Consider the following 7,119-nt stretch of genomic DNA (forward strand, 5'->3'; position numbering starts at 1 on the left):
GGAAAAAGCTAAAACCAAAAAAAAAAAAAAAAAAAATCAATAAAACAATCTAGTATCCCAACTGGAATAAGTGATTTTTTTAAAACAATAAACATAATTTACTCTAATTTAACTCCTCTAATTTAAGAATCTCAGAAAGCTTTATATAATGAAGATGGTCCTCATTTTTCAAAAGGGGAAACTGAGGCATACACAAGTTAAGCAACTTGCCCAAAGTCACATAGACAGCCATCGATGTGATGAAAACAGAATCCAAGAACCCTGAATCTTAGTCTCTTTATTAATAACACCCCCAGCAGCCTCCATACAAATGAATTCTAATAATGAATGCATTCTACTAATTCATACTAATGAATTAGAAGTGATTAGTGTACTACCTACCTTTATTAGTAATATTCTTGCACAAATCAAAAAAATGTGTGGTCTTCTCTAAAGTGGGTAAACAGAATCTTTAAATATCTGTTGACTATCATCAGACATGTTTTAAGTGCTGTTTGTCTCTGGTCATTATTAAGTTAGGTTTAGCATCAAGTTAGTTAAAGATTTCCTAACCTGGTAAGTTTTCCAAATGCAAGCACGAACAGAGACGGTGTTATGATAAAGTGCAATAGGACAGATTTAACAACATGGAATAAATGTGTGATCAGAGATCCAAGAGGACAACAGGAGTAGTCCTGCTTAGAGACAGTAGTGACCAAAAAGCTGCATTCTGTTGTACATAACCATTTTTCAGTTGGCAAAATTTACCAGAAATGAAGGTTAATTCATACATTAAAAGAATGCAGTAAAGGGAAGGGGAGAGGACAGAAATGTTGTAAAAGTAAATACTTCAAGCTGGAAATACAGCAAAATAAAATCAATTGTTGTCAGTGGAGGGAGAGAGTGTTGCTCAGATCCAGCCATATTTCATTGGTAACTCCCTTCTGTATAGTTTATTTTTCACTCGGCTTTGTACACCACTAAAAATCAAAATAGACATTTTAAATTAGATCAGGGCACTTTCAGTCTGTTAGAAATACATTCATAAAACTAGAGGTGGGGGAAAGTATTTTTTTTCTTGTTTATTAAGTGTCATGTAAAATAATATCAGGAATAGTCAACGTGGTTGCTCAATGTATTATTCATACTAGTTGCAAGAAGGGCGTTAACCAGTCAGTGATACAGGAAAAAAAAAGAAGTGACCTAATAATGAAACTATTGTTTGAATAAGACAATGCTGCTCATAGGACAGAATAAGAGCTCTTCATTTGAGCCAACATACAATTATAGAGTGCTGTTCTGTTTTATCCAACTGTTAGCATTAGCATTTGCTCTTGTTTTTTGACATCACCAGCTCTATTCTGTAGCTGTTTAATTAAGAGCCCAATCCTTAAATGCTTGTAAATCAAGCTTAGTCCTGAAACCACTCCCATTAATATCAAGGGCATTATGAAGAGTAGAAAACAGGGTAGCTGGGACATAACTGTGCTCAGATTTGTATGGGTTTTCTTCAACTGCTCCAAACCCCTGCGTGGAAATTCTTGTTTTGTTTTAAAAACTCTGCATTTAAGTTTTAGATTAAATCTCCTTCTGAGTTTCAATAAACAAGTATCCAATTTTAATAAATCGGTTTTAAAATCTTACTTTAAGGTAAACCAGTGCAAATGAGGCTATGAACAAACATTATAAGGCCCAGGTTCTCTAAGGTATTTGAACACCATTCAAATAATTAGGCCTTAACTACTTAAAAACCCTGGAGGAACCCCATCTGGATCTTTCCAGGATTTATGAATGTCTCAGGCCAGCAACCCCAAATATTTGTATGGCACGAAGCAAACTTTTATAGTGCCTACTGAATATAGTATGGCCAGGATTTAAAAAATACTCTTTAGCCCTTTGTGGTGTTTAGTAGTTTGTTTTGGCATTTTTTTTAATGATACGCACAAAATTTCTTCGTCCAATATTAAACTACCTCCCAATATCTCTGAAAGACATTCTGCTTTTGATCTTGGTTCCTTTTTAATCTGATTTCTGTTACGCAGTCAAAAGAAACATCTCTGCAGGCCATTTAGATATCTCAAGGTTTGATGGCTTTGACCTGAATTTATCCATAATACACTAAGTACAGATTTAGAAAAAAATAATCAGACAACCCCCTCAACTCTTTTTCGGTTGTGTGCATTCATATGAAAGTACACATGGGGCATCCCTGAAAAATGTTACTTCATCAGTTAGTTTACTGCAGTTCATTATTTCAAAACTTTTGGCTCCTCAATTCCCATAACTTCTATTTAAAACACAGTATAATCACCAAATATAGAAACAGAAAAAACTTTCTCCTGATGCATCTGCTCTTACTCTTCTTCATCAATTTATCATTTACTGCACAAGCAATATAAAAATAAGATAAAATCCCACCTAGTTAGGTTTTAATTTTCCTCTTGCCTCAGCCTTGTCATTCATGCAGCTCTACAACTCATGGGCAGCACAATTCCCTTGTTAAAATAACTTAACCTAAAATGGAGAAAAGGCAGCAGAAAGCGAGATCTTACCATTTGAAATGTTTAGCATTTGAGGTCTGAACACAATCAGAAAATAAGAACTAACGGCTGAGGTAGTTTTTCTTATCAAACAAACAAAGACTCCAGAAAGATCTAATATTAAACTTAGTTGCTAATAGGAAGTTTTTTGTCTTCTCTGATGTCCCTGCACCTAAACATTTCCCAAAATAGATTCATTTTTACATATAGAGGATATAGCAACAGCATGTGCTTTTGAGCATATTTGCAATCTAGAGGTTAGCAAACAATCTGAAAACAATCATTCTGCGAACTGCTACTTGTCATATCAAGATTTATGCATTGTCCAGAACTGCTGTGCAACATTTTATGTAAAGCCTATTTGTTAGCTTCCTGTCCACAAGGGAATAGTAGTTTCAGTGGAGACAAACTGTTCAGATTTAGCTGTAGGAAGTAAAAACTGCAAAACACACCAAGGCTGAAATGCTGCTCAGGCTGGTTTACATACCTCTTTTTAAACATAACGTATAATGTTAATTGCTTCATTACTCAGCAAGTAAACAGAAAAAAAATATTTATATAGTATATATGGTAACTATATAGATGGATACAGTTACTATTATGAGATAAAACTTATTGTGCTTTATTTTGTAACAACCATGAAAAGTCTATAAAGTAGCATCAGTTTGATATCATCTAAACATTTTTTTTTAAATTAAATCCACTATGTCTCTACCAAGAGATTCATCGCATCTCATTCCTGGTGCATTCCAAAATATTGAGAAATAAATAGAACACATTTTTACATGCTTCATTTTTAATACCAAATGACAAAGAAGTGATCCTAAATACTTATTTCTCTTTGAAAACAAATAGTTCCACAGGGTCAGTATTTAATGAGAAAAGCATCTTTTGGCAATAAAGTTCAAGGATGAAATATCCCAACAGCTATTAAAAAAGAGGAAATTTTCCAGTAATAGTCACAGTTTTATCAATATGATCAAAAAATTTGTTAGAGGTTTGACCCCATTTTATACTTTTACCTTACAAATAAACTGATTTAAAACAGCCTGTCCAAAGAATTCTGTTTTTTGGCAAAATGATTCAACAGCCATTGCACCAGGAATTGACAAGGAATTTGCTTTGTTCTTCAATTAACATACCTGTGCTTATTTTTTTCCAATCAGCCTTCTTGAATTGGGAGACATGAATTTCCTATTAAGCATTACATACAATTATCTTAAATAAGCCACACTGAAAAAGAACCCGATCAATGCATCTCCTCTTTTCTTCATTAAGACACTAAAATGTACAACCTGGACATAAACAAGTCACTTCACCTAATTAAATGAATTCTTTCTATTAAAAATTTAAAAGTGTTCCCTGAGTGTAAACATGTCACTGTGAGTGGGGAGGGAAAGAACCCTAATGCCCACGAATAACTGGAAATAGCTCCTTTAGCAAAGCCACTCTAATAGCATATGTGCACATAAATTATTCTAATTGTTTTATTATTAGTAAAGATAGTGGAAATGCAAAGGGTGTTCAACTGTTAGCAATTAAACCCTCAAGTGCTAATATGATAAAGCAAAAAGGTGATATATTTAATTGCCTACTAAGAAAGCAAGAAAGACTATTTTTTAAAAAAAATACCTGCTTTGCAGCAAGCAGAAGACAAACAGTATTTCCAGATTTCCTATTCTAAAGGGAAGGAAAGGTTCTTGTGCAGCTATTGCCATCATTAACTTGTCCTTTAAAGGTATATTCAGAAATCCTTAATTTTTGAATGGTCATAAAATGTTTAAAATGAAAAGGCTTGTTTAAAACTCTAAAGCTTGTAATTCATGTTGGAGTCAGAGAGATCAGTCATCTATTTATGAGATATATATTCCAATGAACATACCTACTTTTAGATTCCAAGAAAACATGGAAGTGAAAACTATTTTGACAGTAAATTTGAGTCTGAAAATGTAAATGTTTGCAGAAACCAGAGTTCAATTTTTTTTTCAAATGTAGGGAAAGCTTGAAGCTTTCTCCGAGCTCCCTCTTGTGAGCAATTGCTAAAAATGCATCCCAAGTGTTTCATTCTGCTCTCTAGAACCAACTTGAATAACAGCAAACCAACAATTTCTGATCAAGCTCTTTTGGCTGCTAATATGCCATGGCCTAGGTCTGAAAACACTGCACCCTGGTTCTCAGGGTATTATTTGTGTGCAAATATTGGTCCCTAGAAGGAACAGGTTAATTTTCTGGGTCTCCTGCCTTGAATTGGAGAAAACAACTTCTATCTGACTTCTCCTGTGGGGTCATCATCTCTCTCTGAAGCTGGCAGAAATTAAACTTGAGGTGCTAACTTGAAGGAGATTGTGGCTCTCCTCACTTGGCAGAGAAAGCCTGGCCTCTCACAGTAAAGCAAAACCTACACTTTTAAAAACTGTCAAATACCTAGAAGAGTATTGTCTACTTTTCTTTAAAATAACCAGGGGTTTAGAAATAGGTATTTCTAACAAACAAACAGAAGTGTGTAGCTTCCAAGCCCAGTCTGGTCCTCAGACTCTGGTCTGAGCTTGATACTTGGCCAGGCCTTGCATTTCTTTCCTGAAAGAGCCACTTTGACCACAGTTTCATTTGTAAGATAATTAGTATTTCTCTGCTGCATGGGGACACTGCAGTGATAAATGTGGCTTGTGAGATGCTTGGGAGTTCATCAATGCTGCTAATTTGGGATTGATTTGAGGCCACACCTGGCAACACATGGAGCCTCCATGCTCGACACTGGCAGCAGGCTGGCCGGCCCCAAGGTCAAGGTGCTGCTGCCACTACCACCAAGGCTACCCTGCCCTCAGCTCACCTGGGTACCAGGGGCCCAAAGTCCAGGAAACCTTCCAGTAGCAATTCCACCACGCCTGGGTGTGAGGTTTGCCCCCACTTCCTCTCTCTACTGCCAGTGTACAGCTGATCCCAGGAGGAGGGACAAGCAGACTGCAGGGCTCTCCTTCAGGACTAGCAGGCACAAGGCACATATAGACAGGGAGGGGCTGCTCCTGAGGCTTGGGCTGGTTGAGGAAACACTGCGTATCAGTGTAGACAGACACTCGGATGCCGTTTGAGTGAGGGTGATATGTCCGTATGCAGAAAGCAACACAGAGGTAGAGATTTCAGTTGCTGTTGTGAAATAGCTAATACGCTCATGTGTGACAGTTTGAGAATGATTAAGTTTGCCTAACCTGTTCCTATGCAGCAACTCTCCTGAAGCTTTCAATACGCCCACATGGGCAGAGACCCTCCTTGTCAGCATACGTGTGCGTAAGAAAGTTGGGTGTCTGTGAACAGCTGATTTTAAACGAAGGTTTCTATGTTTTAATTTTCATCAGACCAGAAATGACAAAAAATTAATATTTTAATTGAAGTGTTTGTAGCCTAATATTAGAGCTGGACTGTGATTTACCAGTATGTTTTTTTTGGTCTGTCTTACCAAGTGTTGAAGAAAGTGTCACCAACTAGAAAACGAGCAAACAAACAAAAAACCCCCAAACCCTGTAAAATAAACATTTAAAAAAGGCAGCTTGCATTAAAATGACAATATGTGGAGAAGACAGTTCTCAGCCTTTTAAAAGTAATTTCTTACTCTTACAAGAAACTAACTGACTTTCTGCACCACATTTAGAAAAAAATGGCAGTGGCCTTCTAAATCGCATAGATTTATTTAACATTGCATTTCATTAACCACTTAAATGGAAATCCCAAAGAGAGAACTGCAATTCTGACTGTCCTATAGGAGTGAGACAGCATACTGGCCATCAAATTCTAGCTGTTCATTCCACCAACTGGCAAAATGTCTGCTCGTCTGATTTCTTTTATGGGACCACATTTGAGCAAGCAAAGTTTATAGAGATGACTTACCTAATTGCATTAAGAAAGTGATTCGCTATCTCAGCAAGTACTTTAATGTACAAATCTGGAAGGAAAAGGGCTTCCATAAACAGGTGTGAATGGCATGGTTTCATCAAGCATTAAATTGGAAGTGCTCCTAACAAACATTACATTTGTGCATTTGGATACTAAGATTGTGGATCAATTTTGTAAACTGTAGACAGCATTTTCACACCAAAATATTCATGGCTATATAAAGACAACTGTGTATCAGCAAGAGAAAAACATATTTTCAAGCAACATGAAATGGGTGGCTGTCTGTTTCTTATCAGTGTTGTTTCTTGCTAGGTTTCAGAAAGGCTGATTTTAAAAATGTTATCTCCAGGGGGTAGACTAGTTTTTGATATGAGGCCACAGGTCAGGTAATGCTTGAGGAAAAACAGCTGATATTTGTTGGCAGTTCTAATATTTCCTAAAGGAATAATACTTGGTAACTGAGGGCATATGAGCTAGGGCCCTGATCCTGCAGTAAAGCACACACAGGCTATCCCCTGCTGTCTTTTGGGCACCTCCAAGTTCAGTGATCCCACTCATAGTTTCATAGTTTCTAGGGTCAGAAGGGACCTGAGCAGATCATCGAGTCCGACCCCCTGCCATGGCGGGAAAGAGTACTGGGGTCAAATGACCCCAGCAAGGTGTCCATCTAGCCTTGTCTTAAAGACCCCCAGGGTAGGAGCCAGCACCACTT

The 7,119-nt window shown here is 37.0% G+C and overlaps 1 long non-coding RNA gene across 1 annotated transcript in view; it reads right to left on the reverse strand.

The window, feature by feature from the left end:
- LOC109288373 overlaps positions 1 to 3,510 on the reverse strand; it is a 40,069-nt gene extending 36,559 nt beyond the window's left edge. Inside the window, exons 1-2 of the long non-coding RNA XR_002095122.1 lie at positions 3,483 to 3,510; positions 2,398 to 2,493 (exon numbers count right to left, since the gene is read on the reverse strand). This is a non-coding gene — a long non-coding RNA (uncharacterized LOC109288373). The remainder of the gene's footprint in view (positions 1 to 2,397; positions 2,494 to 3,482) is intronic.
- Positions 3,511 to 7,119: the final 3,609 nt, after the last annotated feature.

This window comes from Gavialis gangeticus, unplaced genomic scaffold, assembly GCF_001723915.1.
Source record: "Gavialis gangeticus isolate Ggan-Ray unplaced genomic scaffold, GavGan_comp1, whole genome shotgun sequence".
Lineage (NCBI taxonomy): Eukaryota > Metazoa > Chordata > Crocodylia > Gavialidae > Gavialis > Gavialis gangeticus.